Genomic DNA, 9,591 nt, shown 5'->3' with positions numbered 1-9,591 from the left:
ATCTCCATCTCAACTCACATCTCATAACTCATAACCCGGAACGCCCAGCCATACCGATCCCCGGTAGACTATATATATCGACCGTAGTCGATCCGCACTCCTTGCACTGAGGACACCAGGGCAAGTCCTTCAGAACCCGCCTGGGCCTTATCACAACATCACCATCACCACACCACGTCACCACAACATCCTCCATCTCCAATGCATATGAATGCTCAGCAGTAAACAATGCAATACAATATGTATACCAATGAATGAAATCATGTCAGGTACCAAATGTTGTGATAACACACTCAACACGAACCATTCAGTCGACCATATTATAGCGGAATCAACAACCACGAATCAAGTCACGTTCACAACTTGGTCATATGAAACACAAACAAGTCAACACAATTCAATAACACGATAAGAAGTCAAGTGTATTTCCCTACCTCCAAGTGCCGAAAATCCAAGCTCACACAAGCAATCAATTATGAACCTTCACATATCCATCACCTACATAACATAATTATATATAATTACCACCTACTCAATCAAATAATCATGCACATAACCTAGACTCATCATAACTTAGTAGGAATATCAACTTAAAGAACAAACACGATTTTTCCTGATTTTCCAGCACATGACAGACTCGGAATAAAATACATAACTAATTCCAGAAAAATAAAATTGATACAAGGCCAATTGAATTGGAACCCCATGAGTCTTAGCTACAAATTATATCTAACGTGTTTTTCCCAAATTCCATACTTATCAAGGGTTTCCAGACTGATTTCCAAAAACTGACAGAAACCGTCGCATAAAAAGTATTGATTAATAAAACGAGTTTAAAACATTATTTTTCAGAAATTCCAAATCCTATTATCATCTAGACTATACAAAGATTATGTATGAAGAAGCCTCATAACTGAATCGACATAAAAATTAAGGTTTCAAATCATTTTCCACAACCAAATCAGATTCGCGGACTTTTCAGCGACATGTTCATAAATAAATCACCTAGGACAAACCACAAAGAATTTGACTATGATATTTTATATGAATAAACTAGACATCAAATAAACAGGACTCTCTTTTCAAACTTTTCGAAAAAAACGACTTTAAAATAGTATAAACAATGGAATGAAATCGACTTACAAACAGGGAATCGAATTAGGTTGGAATCGATGAGCAATCTTCAATCAAATGCAAGGATCGTGTGTGTGTGTGTTGGTGTGCGTCGAAAAGAGGGAGGCGGGTGAGATGAGGGTTGTGTAGTGTTAGGGTAAAAATTAGGTTAAGAATTAGGTAAAAACATGATGTTGGGTGTTGGGTTAAACATGTTATTGGGTAAACTCCAATGGGTCGAGGGTAAATGGGTTAGCTCACATCTCGAATTCCATGTAAACCCGTCTCAATTAACTTACGAAACAACTCGATCTTACGATACAACGCGAGTCAAGTAAAATAACTTAACGTAATTATCGTCTAAACAATTACCCGACTTAAATAGTAAAATAAAATACGGAGTATTACACGTGTCACGATATGCAACCAAATCCAAGACACTCTTAAGACACAACTTTTGCAGCAATGGCAGCTCTCGCAACTTGCGCCATCTTAACAGCTGATTAAGACGGACATCAAATTTGAAACAATTGGAAACATTTTAGATGACTTTGTGTTACTTATAACTAAATAAGAGGAGAATAAGTAAACAATCATTGCATTTAGAACCTTATTTCCAAAAATAATTTACAAACACATTGACTCATAAGAAGTTACAACTTTGAAGCTTTACTCTTGTCTCTTAAACTGGAAAGCAAAAAATAAATCTCAGGTCAAGAGCACTCGAGGAGTTAAAAGACCGTAAATATAACCGTAACCCCATGAACTCCAAAACCCAATGTTACAAACCTACAAACATTAAGCACAAATTATAGACTAAAACGGTCTCACACAGTGAGACGGTACGGTCGATATTAATAAGAAAACTATTAATTTAATGCTAAGAAATAAGTTTTCTTTATACACAATGGAACGGTCTCACCGGTCTAAGACCGTCTCACACAATAACTTCTGAACTTAGAGAAGATCCAACTCAAAAGACTTTACCACGGTTGGAATACAAAGTACAAACTCTAAAAAGAAGTGTGCTTAAAAGGGTTTAAGACATATTCTTAAACACTACTCATCCTCTTCCTTAATAATAAAGGTCCAATTTGATGGCCACTATATTCACATTGCCCCCCCAAGACCCTCAACCAATCACCGTGTATTTGACATGGCCAGTTGAAGAGCCATTCACAACCCTTCTAGACTTAAGTAGATCGTCTCAAAACTGGTGATATTGCATTGTCCATGGAGATTTGAGGAGGCTGGCCCATGACATGGTCATCATACAAACTGCGCAACTGTGACTTCAAAGACGGGTATGCATTGGAAATTATTGGCAAGATTATCAATAGACGTGGCCTGCAGCTCGTTCTGAGGTCGTAATATGAATAGTTGTAAGCAGTTTGTAAAGGATGGTTATAGAATTATCACTATATAGTACTTCACATTCCCTCACAAACCCATGTCCAATAGCTTCATGAAAATAGGAGGCGGACCTAGCAATTTACAGGATAACAATAAAAACAACTGACAGAGATAAAACTGTTGCATCGCGCCAACTCGCTAAGTGCTCAAACTATCTATAATGCAATGTTTTGGTCCAAATGTCTGCATGATTTCATTTCCAAATTTGTAATTGATCTAATTCTCTAGTTTGGGAACCTATTAAAATTCGGATTTCGATTTGGCCCAAATCCTGCCAAATTCAGCCATGAACAAAATGAATCCACTCCAAATAACACCTAACCCCCCTGTCATCTCAGAATCATTTTCACAGAAACTACTCATCCTCCACCACATTCAATGCTTTAATGAAGGTATTCTCTCATGCTCCAATCTTTTCATCTCGTTTTTTATTCTCACATGATTATGTTTCAACTCTCCACTATTATACTGATAATATTTTTTCAAAAATTAAACTTCTTCATCATTCAATGCTAGATCATATTTTGCTTCAATTGAAGTTTTTTTTCTTCATATAATTAACCTTTTAAATATCAGATTTTCAAATTCTTTGTTATCCCAAACAAAGTGTTTGGATTTATATCGGTAGACAATAAATCCTAGCTTGATTATGATGGATTATGTCAATAAACAACTATGTGGGAAATTAAAATCAAGAAGACTGACCTTAAGTGAAATGCAAGTGAATATTAAGCCTTCCCAAAAACAAATCCACCATTTTTTATCCTGAAATTTAATAGTACAAAATATACCGAAAGAAGAAAATCGCGACATATTTATTACTAATATAAGATAGAGAATCACAAACTCAACAGTGATGCCTCTCGAACTGCTTCACACGCTTCGTCACAATCTCCTTGTCAAACTTTGGTACTGCCATGGCGCCATTGTTGCTTCCTTCACTGATTCAATTCACATACAAACTATAGTTATAAAGTAGATAAAACTATAGTAATAAAGTAAATTAAATAGAAGTAGCAAAAAAAACGAAATAAATGAGATACTTACAGTGTGGCAATTGAGAGATAGCGGAACCCTAGAAATTAATGGGTTCGTCTCACTTGTGAGATCGTTTCATATAAGTTTTGAAGATTATCCTGACGCATCTGTTGGTTTGTCATTTTGATTGCAGCATCTAATCTTCTATTTGTTGAGTCACCTGCTGGAGTTGGATGGTCTTACTCAAACACAACATCTGATTACAATGCTTGTGATGCCTCCTCTGGTACGGATCGTTTTTTTATACCTGGATTTCCTTTTCGGTTAATTGTCAGTCGTGAAAACAATACACCATTATCTGAATTCAACCTCTTTTTTTCTCGCAGCTAGCGACATGCTCACGTTTCTGCTCAACTGGATTAAAAACCTTCCTTAATTTAAATCGAGGGATCTATTTCTTACTGGCTAAAGTTATGCAGGTTTGTTTCTTTACTTTTACAATTTCTTTCATCAATTTAGCCCAAAACTATTTTTAAAATATCATCGTGCTGAAGAATTGAAGGACGGCAGGATTTGGATTGTATCATGTTGGATCTAGATTGGTGATCCAACTTAGATTTATACCCTACCAGAAATTGCCAGGTCTGAATTTATATCCTACTTTTAAACAACAATATTTTACTCTGCATAAACACAATTATATTAATGTCAAGCCCTAAACTAACCAGAAGCTGATGAACCCCAGTTTTTTATCGCAAAATAAAACAATTCATCACAAATTAGCAGTGAATCGAACCAACTGACCTTTGAAATTCAACAGAAGGCGCTCCAAATATGACTGCTTCGGCATGGGAGTTGATGACGAAGACTCAAACAACTCCATAAACGCTCATACATGTGACCACTTTGTTGCTGTTCTACATCACAAAACCTAAACAAATCAAAATCAAAATAATAATTAGAAAACTAATTGAGAATTTAAGTAGTTTTCGGTGAACTAAAGAGAGCGATTTCTAATGTCAAAGAAACCAGGTAGAATATCAGGTGAATTTGACAGATTTCTTTTATTGGAGTTCTTCATCTGAAAATTGAGATTGTTGGGGATTTAAAAGTTGGAGAGTAGAGATGGTTGTAAATTAAAATTTTGTTTTTGGGAAAGAATTGATTAGTTGAGATAATGATGGTGAGATGGTGGGTGGAAGACGGAAGTTTGAGAATTTATTTTTTTTTTAATTTTTTTGGGAATTGTAAAGCATGTTTTTCTGGAAAATTGTTCATTGTCATTCTCAAGTAACATAGAGAATGACAAAGAGTACGTTAAATCAGATTTAATTGGACTTTTTTTTTTGCTGATGTGGCCATATTGCAAAACCGTGATTGGCTCAAACAAAACTGATTTTGTGAGGTTGAATGTGAGGGCTGCATTACCTTAATTCTCAAAGAAGATTGCGCCACATCAGCGATTTTACAAGATTCTTTTATATATATAATGATGACTTCACCCGATACACTAGATATTTGTTGTCCGCTATCCGTTATAGTTGTACAACCCCTTTTCATTTGTACATGTTTAATCTTTTACCCCATTAATCATTACCCACCATACGGGGTTGGGTGGATAATGTTTTACCCTTTCATGAGGAGATTACATGTTGAATATTACTCTAATATCAAACATAGAAAAAGTACCTTATATATTACTCCCTTGTTCATTCCCAATATTTTTACCTTCTGTCCAAGGAAACCCTTAGCCTTAAATAAAGATAAAGGTAAATGTTTTAATAAAACTATTTATGACCTGTATTTAACCGAGAATGTGACCCGCATCTAACCAAGCATGTATTAGACCCAATTTTTATTATGATTCGATTCACATTACCCGCCCCGTTTACTAGATCTAATATAAATACGGAGTAATAAAAAGCCCACTAAAAAAACATCCAAAAATTTGTAGACATCAAATAGATTAGAGGTGCAATCGGGTCAGTCGAACCGGTCAAGTCGGATTGGGGTCGAGTCATATCGGGTCAGCCAACCCTTTCGGGTCGGAACAGGTCGAATCGGGTCATTTAGGGTCAAATGATGTATCAGGCGGGGCCGGGTTTGAGTCGGGTCATTATCGGGCCCGGTTACTTTCATATTACTTTAACTTTTGACTATTAAAATTAGTTTCTAACCATTATTTGGTTTAATTATTTCATTCTTAAGTCAAACATATCAATCTAAACATAAAATCTCTTTCATTTTGATCAATTAAGCTTAATAATTGTCTGTTTATCAATTTAATCGGGTTAGTATCGGGTCGGATCTGGGTCGGGTTCGGGTCACTGATCATCCGATCATGTCGGGTTATGGGTCGTCGTCGGGTTGGGTTGGGACGGTTTCAGGTCACTGATCATCGTGTCATGTCAGGTTACGGGTTGTTCTCGGGTCGTGCCGGGTCGGTTTCGGGTTGTAATATTCTCGAATTCTGTTGAGTTGGATTTGATCGGGTTCAAATCGGGTCACTCGGGTAAGGTCAGACTTGCCGCCTCTAGACATCACCAAGAAATAACTCGAATGAGAATCCATGGGGACGAGGTGGGTATGGGATTCCAAGGGGTTGGGGTGGAATGAGAATCCATGTCTAACTCCATTCCAACACCCCAACCAAACACTAGAATGACTAGAATCCATTCCATTCCTTTCCAACCTCCCAACCAAACACCCCCTTAAGGGGCCGTTTGGTTCAATCAATTGAAATGGAATGGAATGGATTCTAAAACCAAGGTAGTATGGAGTTAGAACCCCATACCATTTAATGCTTATTTGGTTTGATCTTGTAATAGATTGTAAGTGTTTTTTTTTTTTTTTTTGTAACTTGATCCATATTTAGAATGAATTTCAAATCAACTTGTTTTTTTTATCATTATAACTAACGACTACAATATTATTTGTTATTAAAATTAATTAATATAAGATTATAAGAAAATCAAAAATCCCAATTATTCCATAAAAATTTATCATAAGCGTACAAATTCAATCGAAGAGTAGCTTATATATAATTAGGTATCAAATTGCTTTAAATAAATTATGTGCTAATGATCAATCATATGTTTGTATGTATGAAGAATAAACTATTACAAAAAAAAGCATCATAATTGAAGAGCAAATCCAGTACTATGTATCGATGTACGTACCCATATTTTAATCAAACAAAAAAAAAGAAACTTGCAAGCTAATTACGTACATGACAATGAAAATTTAAGAAAATATCAATGGAGAGTTGGACTATTGGAGATATTACGTTGAATATTTAAAGTTTTTTTTTTCTTTTTCTTGCCTTTTGCAATTTTAGGGTTTGTATATGGTGGAATGGAGTTAGAATCATGAGTTGAGAACAAGGAAACTAGTTTAGGAGTCCTAATGAATCAATTTTATCAGCTCTTCTGTAGCATACACAAGGTTTATAATAAAATGACTCTTCAAGCATAAAGTGTGCATAACTATCAGGGTATAAGTTCATCCAATCAATATTGACTAAAAATCTGTCAATTATAGAAAAAGTTCTTGTACTTGGTTCTGGTTTATTGGCCAACCTAAGAAAAGCGCCCTTGGCTTTAACGTCTTCCATACCACAGTAAGCAACACATGCCCTAATGTAACACCCCGTATTTTATTAAGTTGGATAAAATTATTTTAATTGCTACTTTGTATTTAATTATGTTGGTTAACGATTTATATATTTATTTTCTCAGCTAATTAATTAATTTCATTATAATTCGTTGCGTTAAATTTTAATAATCGTTAATAAATTATGTTCCTTTTACGAGTCCTTTATGAAAGTCGAGCTAAGTGGGATCAAGACGGACTTGAGAAGAATCGTCTAGTTAGCTATTTTGAGTTTGTTCAGCTAAATTAACCAACTTCGTTAAATTCCGCTAATTTAGTAAAAATCACTAAGAATTCCAATTCGATCCGATTTCGTATTATTTCCGTTAACAAACTGAGTTTATTTTTATTTTCACTCAGTAAATAAATTAACTATTGATTCCATTTATTTCTCAAACTTTTACTTAAATGAGTTTAATTTAATTCGAGACGGTTTTAAAAACTAGCGAAATTTCTTAACGATGAAGAAACGTACGTATAATAAATAGCTAGCTAGCTAGCTGCTCCCTCATTTTCTCACGCATCACCTTCTTCTCCCTTTCTTTTTTCTTCTTTTTCGTTCTGTTTAAAAAAATTTAAATTTTAAATTGATTCTGCCACTCCGTTTGTCATCCGTTATCAATGATTTGTGTTCCATAGTGCTGCTCTCATCATTCATGTCAATCCGTTGTAAGTAAAATTCATTTTCGACATGTATTTTTACAAACCCAATTTATACTTTCAGCTTTATTTATTATAAGACGGTTGTAGATGCTGAGATAGACGGTCTTGTATAAGATTTGTTAGTCATGAAGGACTAGTTCGATCAGAAAAAGGTAACGATGACAGGTTACTCAATATTACTTGTTAAATATGTGTATTTTGAAAGCTGGTTAGTCTGTTTTATAGTTGAGACGGTGTATAATTATATATAGGGATCATTATGGATGTTAATTAGTCAGTTGTATAGTTGAGACAGTGTATACTGATATGTGGAGATGATTGAGACGGTGTATACTGACCTGTAGGGATCATTTGGGATGCTAGCTAGTAAGTGGTATATTTAAGACGGTGTATGCTGACATGTATGGATTATTTTGGGTGCTAATTGGTGTCTTTTATAGTTGAGACGGTGTATACTGACATGTAGGGATTGTTTTGGGATGCTATTTGGGATCCTGTTTAGTTGTGGTATATTTAAGACGATGTATACTGGCGTGTAAGGATCGTTTTTGGATACTAGTTAGTCCCTTGTATAGTTGAGACGGTTTATATTTACATGTAGAGATTGTCGGATACTAGTTAGAGTATTGTATAGTTGAGACGGCGTATACTGGCAGGTAGGGATTGTTTTGGATGCGGTTTTGATAAAAGAAAATGGTATATTATTTTGTGGACTTGTCTTGCTATATTTGTACATTGTTGCAGGTGAGACGGTAAGCATTATGGGCCGTATATGTACTTTAATTATGTTGGAACAGGTACGAGATGCTAGATAGATTGGTCGGCCAATACATGGTGGTATTTTCATATTTAGGTGTGTTTATTCCAATTCTCGTATTGCATGGTTGTTACCACATTTTGGATTGTTTGGTTAGTCCATGCTAGATATGTACGCAGCGTACATTGGGTCTGTGTGTGTTTATCGTTTTAGTTCTAATCAATGTCATTTGTTACGATCGTTTCAATTCGGATCCTAGCTCATGTGTCGTGGACTATGCGACCAGATTGAAGTTAATCGTCCGTGGTTATGTGTTGTAGCCCGGTTACAAGTCTCGGGGTTACGGGAAGTTACCGTAGCCGTTGAATCGGATACGTGTTGTATTCCGAGAGTATAATGTCGGGTTACCGAAAGGCCGGTACTGTACTTAAGCCATGACTGCTTATATCGGCTATGTGTTGTAGTCCGATGATTGTCGGGGTATGTGTTGTATCCCGAGAGCGTGATGCTATTTAGCCGTCCTACCGAGATATCGTTGGTTATTCTTTATAGTTGATTAGCATTAGTACTTTGGGACCCGTCCACTATGTCATCTTTGGTCAGGCGGTGCTTCCTTTACTATGATGTCGTGTTTGGTCGTAGTAAAGTGGGACACGTTTTGGTTGTGTAAGTTCCGTTATCACATGATTTATTTATCTTTTCTATGTTCTATGTTTGATAAACTGATAGATTTTGTGTTGTACTTACGTTATTACATTGTAATAGGGCTGGTAAGACACCTGAGTTACTCCTCACTGACCGTGGCATTCATTTTTATGAATGTCAGGTGACAGGTCGGTGTTATACGTGGTTTTATATTGTTGGGGTTACAAGATGAGTGGCTAGCGAGCGTTGTTGAGGCAACGATACATCCTTTTAATTATTGTTCGTTATTACATTTTTTGAAATTTGGAGGGATCCGAGATCCCTTGTATATTTCTATTTGTATTATGTTTTTATTTTGTAAAAGTAGTAAT

The 9,591-nt window shown here is 35.6% G+C and overlaps 1 long non-coding RNA gene across 1 annotated transcript; it reads right to left on the bottom strand.

The window, feature by feature from the left end:
* Window positions 1–1,967: 1,967 nt before the first annotated feature.
* On the bottom strand, window positions 1,968–5,005 carry LOC141633556 (uncharacterized). Its single transcript, XR_012538365.1, has 4 exons — window positions 4,309–5,005; window positions 3,574–3,811; window positions 3,232–3,467; window positions 1,968–2,472 (listed from the first exon to the last, which is right to left on the bottom strand). It is a non-coding gene; the product is annotated as an uncharacterized LOC141633556 (long non-coding RNA).
* Between the last annotated feature and the right edge of the window lie 4,586 nt (window positions 5,006–9,591).

Source organism: Silene latifolia, chromosome Y (genome assembly GCF_048544455.1).
Source record: "Silene latifolia isolate original U9 population chromosome Y, ASM4854445v1, whole genome shotgun sequence".
Classification (NCBI taxonomy): domain Eukaryota; kingdom Viridiplantae; phylum Streptophyta; class Magnoliopsida; order Caryophyllales; family Caryophyllaceae; genus Silene; species Silene latifolia.
This window is presented reverse-complemented; position numbering and strand designations above follow the sequence as displayed.